This window comes from Elaeis guineensis, chromosome 13 (assembly GCF_000442705.2).
Source record: "Elaeis guineensis isolate ETL-2024a chromosome 13, EG11, whole genome shotgun sequence".
Classification (NCBI taxonomy): domain Eukaryota; kingdom Viridiplantae; phylum Streptophyta; class Magnoliopsida; order Arecales; family Arecaceae; genus Elaeis; species Elaeis guineensis.
Genome location: NC_026005.2, coordinates 62,680,049 through 62,686,048, shown reverse-complemented (window position 1 = coordinate 62,686,048; position 6,000 = coordinate 62,680,049).

Sequence of the window (6,000 nt, the reverse complement as noted above, 5' to 3'; positions counted from 1 at the left end):
TCTATCATCTACATCAACCATAAAGTCTGAATCGGTGTATCCCTCAACTTTCAGCTCCAATCCTCCATCAAAGACCAACATCAAATCATTAGCTCTTCTCAAGTACTTAAGGATACTTTTAATAGCAATCCAGTGTTCTTCACCTGGATTCGCCTGATATCTGTAATTCAGTGACACTCATGGCAAGTGCTATATCAGGACATGTACATAATATGGCATACATGAGACTCCCTATTGTCAAAGCATAAGAGATCTTGCTCATACGCTGGATCTCCTCAGGTGTGTCAGAGCACATCCTCTTGGAGAGATGAATGCCATGTCTAAGGGGCAAAAGATCTCTATTGGAGTTTTTCATGCTAAATCTCTTCAACACCTCCTCTATGTACATATGCTGTAAGAGTCCTATCATTCTCTTGGATCTATCTCCATAGACCTTTATACCAAGAATGTAAAAAATTTCTCCTAGATCTTTCATGGCTAACTCTTTCGACAACCATACTTTGATCGATATCAGCATGAAAATATCATTCTCAATCAGAAGGATGTCATCCATGTACAATATGAGAAATGTGATAGCGCTCCCACTGATCTTTTTGTACATGCATGATTTCTCCTCATTTTTGATGAAGTTAAACATTTTGATCACATCATTGAAGTGAGTGTTCCAACTTCGAGATACTTGCTCGAATTCATATATGGATCTTTGCAGCTTGCAGATCTTGTGATCACTATCACTGGATGTGAAACCCAAAGACTGCTCCATATAGATATCTTTCTCAAGATATCCATTTAGGAAGGCAGTCTTTACATCTATCTGTCAGATTTCATAATCATGAAAAGCTACTATGGCAAGCAAAGTATGGATGGATTTCAGCACGGCTACGAACATAAAAGTTTCATGATAGTCGATGCCTTCATGTTGACTATAACCTTTCGTGGCTAGCCTTGTCTTATAGGTCTCTACCTTACCATCTGACCCAATCTTTCTTTTGTAAATCTATTTACACCCAATAGGTATAATACCTTCAGGTGGATCTACTAAGGATCAAATCTGGTTGGAATGTATGGAGTCAATTTCTGACTTCATCACATCTATTCATTTCTCGAAGTCTACATCTAACATTGTCTCATCATAGGTTTTGGGATCATTCCTAATGTCTCTATCTCCCACGAAGAATGCTTCCTCTAAATCCTCTGTAAGAATATCAAAGTATCTTTCAAGAGGATGGGAGATCCTACTGGATTTACGATGTCGAGGAGGTATCACATCTACTAGCTCATTATTGGGTTCAGATTCTTGGACTTGATGCTCTTCAGAGATTTTCTCTTCGAGCTCAATTTTTCTCCCACTGCCTCCATCTTGGATAAACTCTTTTTCTAAGAAGACAGCATGGCGGCTCACAATCTCATTATGATCCTCGAAAAGATAGAAGTAGTATCCTATGGTTTTCTTAGGATACCCTATAAAATGAGCCCTAAAGGATCTAGCCTCTAACTTGTCCATCTGCTGTCGCTTGACATGGGCCGGACATCCTAAATCTTGAGGTATCCAAGAGTTGACTTCTTCCCATGCCATAATTCATGTGGTGTAGTAGGAATGGATTTAGAGGGAACCCGATTCAAGAGATGAATTGCAGAAAGTAAAGCATGTCCCCAGAGAACGTCAGAAAAGTCTGTCAAGCTCATCATGGATCGGACCATATCTAATAGGATTCGATTCCTCTTTTCAGATACCCTATTGAGTTGAGGCATCCCTAGAGGTGTTCACCGTGAGACTATCCCATTATCTTTGAGATAGGCCCGAAATTCTCTACAAAGGTATTCTCTTCCTCGATTTGATCGAAGAACCTTTATGAAATTTTCGATCTATTTTTCTACTTTATGTATGAATTCTATGAACTTTTCAAAGGCTTCAGACTTTCAGTGCATCAGATACACAAACTCATATTATGAATAATCATCAATAAAGGTTATGAAGTAGATATAACCATCCCTGGCTTGTACATCAAATGGACCACACACGTCAGTGTGTACCAGGGCTAATATCTTAGCGATCCTTTTTTTTATCCCACAAAGGGCAGTTTGGCTATTTTTTCTTGAAGACACAATTCACAAACTGGATAAGACTCGGAAGTCAATGGTCCAAGAAGACCATCTTTCTCCAGTTTGATGAGTCTGTCTTCTCCAATATGGCCTAGCCTAAGGTGTTACAAATACTTTTGGCTGATCCTATCTCTAGATCTCTTAAACCCTATGGCATTCACTATTTGTTCATTAATGTTTACACTTGCATCCATATGCAAATGGTAAAGATCGACAATCAAAAAACCATGTGCTACAAATATATTTTTAAAATAAATAGAACACATGTCTTTATTGAAATAAAAATTGTAATTATCCTATGCTAGTATAGAGATAGAAATTAAATTTTTACTAGCTACAGGTACATAAAAACAGTCTTTTAAAAGCAAACTAAATCCTAACGATAGTCGTAAAAGGTAGGTTCCGACGGCCACAGCAGCAATCTTTGCTCCATTGCCGACTCGGAGAGTGATCTCGCCTTCCCTCAGCCCCCTAACTTCTTCAAAATCCTGTACTGAAGTACACAAATGAGCACTTGAACCAGAATCAAGAATCCAACTAGAAGAAGAGAAAATTGTTAGATTAGTTTCAATAACGAGCAACTCAAATGTACCTTCAGAAGGCCCATCCTTCTTTCTACTTTTGACAGTCGCCAGATAGGTCAGACAATTCTTTCTCCAGTGGCCTTCGATATTGCAATAGAAATATTTTTCTTTATCGTCAATCTTCTTCGAAACCTGTTTCTTGGGCTTGGCTTCATTCTTCTGCTTCTTTGTGGGTTTTTTTTTCTACTTGAAGGAAGACTTTTTTTTGGAGGAAGCCCGCTCCACAGTCAGAACTGTACCCCTTGAATTTTTCAAGGTGCCCTCTGCAATCACCGGCATATTCAATAACAATGGCAAAGTAGTATTAATCTTATTCATATGATAGTTTATGATGAACTGTCCATATGAATCAGGAAGAGACTGGAGGATCAGATCCAACTACAATTCCTTGTCTATATTCATCCCGAGCTTCTGAAGCTCCTCTATGTCCTTGATCATTATCAAATAATGATCATTGATGGCCTGCCCATCATGTATCTTCACTCTGAAAAATCTCCTGAAGACCTCAAAGTGAGCCATGCGACTCTGTTTACCATACAACTCTTACAGATGAACCAGCATCTCCCTGGCAGTCCTCATATCTTCATGCTGCGACTGAAGATCATTGGACATGGACACTAAGATATAGCACTTCACCTTGTTATCTTCATCCATCCACTTCTCAAGTGCAGCTCGTTGATCAACAAATAGGCGAGTAGATAATGCAAGCACTTCCTGATCGAGGACATGGGTGAAATTTTCAAAATTGAGAATAATTCTCAAATTTTGAAACCAGTCTTTGTAATTGGTGCCGGTCAACCTATTTGTATCAAGGATTCGGGCTAAGGGATTTGAACTCGACATGGTTATCTACAGAGAAAATAGTTTCTAGTTAGATTTTATACTTATAAAAATATTTATTCTAGAGACTTTAAAGACAAACAAAGGCTCCCACTATTTCTTCGAATCTCCCACACTCATCGGGTGGAGAAATAAAAATCTATACGCGATCAGTTTCAAATGGGTACTGCAGTCCCATTAATCTATATACACCTTACCTAACAGTTATTGATAAGTACAGACCGATGAGCGGACAACACTTTATCCATTGCTTCTCTAAGCAAGATGCAGTGGGCTTGATCTCTAAGTCTTGTGGCCTCACCTAACAGTTATTGGTATATTCTTTAATTAAGTCAGACCCATCGTTCACCAGCGGATGCAAAGCCATCATTGAGATCCTCACCTAACAGTTATTGGGCCCAACTCCATCTCTACTCTGGGACATCAAATGTCAATAGAGTGGTTGTACCTTTCTGATGCAATCGAACTACTGTAACCAGCTGAGAACGATCAACGCCAGAAAGGTACCCGCATCTCTACAATGATGAAAGACTTCTAGACTTAATATTTAATGAAGAGATTTGAATTTAGATCTCTTCTAAATCAGCAGATCTGATATCCGACTGATTAAATCAGATCAGCACATCAATACGTCAAACCATCCTACTTGGCATGGGGGAACTCAAGTCAACAAGTAACCTAACACGAAACTGAATCTCTCAAGATGACCCGGTAAGTTAAGATGTGTGGGGGTCCCTCCGTTACTTTTCTGAGATACCAATCAAAATTGATCAGGTCAGATAATGAAATCAATTAAATAACCACCATCTAAATACTTATCTTAGATACCAAATTGATCGATTAGAATCGATTAGATTAACCTATTGAGACGGGTCCGAACCACTGAGCCAAATTCTATCTTAAGTCAATCAACTCATATCAAAATATGAATCGATATGACTAACTACAACTAAAGTCGACTTTGAGCCTCTTTGATCTAATCCTAATCATCCATCGATTAGGTTCAATCAACTGCTCAAAATCAAAGACGGATTCTAGCCTGATCTAATCAATTAGACTATAATTGTAGTTTGTTCACTTAGACCTAATTTGTTTGATCCATATCCACATGCAATAATATAATTTTAGATCTAAAAATAATTTTTAGATTATATTTTATTACATCCAATTAATGACTTATGATCTTGAAACTATTTCAGATCTAAACCTAGTTTCATATATCAAATATATGTAGTTTCAGATCTAAATCAAATATGCATCACATATACATTAATTTTAGATCTAAAATTAAATTTATACAGATCAAATATATATAAAATCAGATCTAAAATAATGATCAAAATATTTTAAAAATATCTTTTCAAAAATTAATTTACATTAAACTAGAACAATCTTTTACAATATAGGGGGTAAACCCTATCAGGACAACCTTATATCAGTTTTTTATGTGAGCTTTTAATCATTCTAATTTCAGATCCAAATATAAATTAAACATATCACATATATTAATTTTTAGATCTAAAAAATTTGATTTAATTATTTTAAAAATAATTTTTCAAAATCGATCAATCTTGTGCTAGGACAATCTTTGCAATATAGGGGGTAAATCCTATACCAGGACAATCTTATATCAGCAAAAAATTAATTTTAAATCATTAAAATTTTTAGATCTAATTTAAAAATCAGATCATATATATTTTTAAAATCTATGGCTCTGATACCACTATTAGAAAATCAGATAGGCAGCATGTGTAGATTTCAAAACTTTAAAAACAAGTAGCAGAAAATAAATCAGATTAAATTCTTTAACCCCACATGCAATATACCAGATCTAAACCTACTGAAGCTCAAAAAAAGCACATATTATCAATCTAGTATTTAAAAAAATTTTATAAGATCAGATCTCATTATCTTTGTGCGGGTAAAAATTCATCGCTATTGATGATCTCGGATTCGTAGAAGGTTGAGCCGCACATGTGTCCGACCTCTATGGGTATCCACCGAGATCGATCTTAAATTTTTTCTTCTCATATGAGATTCTTCTTCTCAAGAAGAATCTTGACCTTGAAGATTTTGATCAACTCATTCGATCTTAACTGTGAGATAATTCCTTGATCTGCAGTCTTCTTTTTCTTCTCCTCGATCTTTGATCTCTAAGTCATCAAAACTTTTTCTAGGCGTGTGAAAGAGAGAGCACCCAACTTTTGAGCATGGAAAGGAAGAAAATGATGAGAAGAGGCATTAAGATAGAGAGAGAGAGTTTTGTTGATTAAAAATTCATTCTATGAAATCCTAGAGACCATCCTTTATATGTAGACACTGCCCTGACACTGATCAGGAATCCTATCAACTTAAAAAGGTAGGTTCTTATCTCATAAGAATCTTCTACCTTTTAAATCTGATTTATACCAAATAAAATCAGATATAAATGGTAGTTAATCAACCCTTTTAAGTATATACAATAAGCATCCAT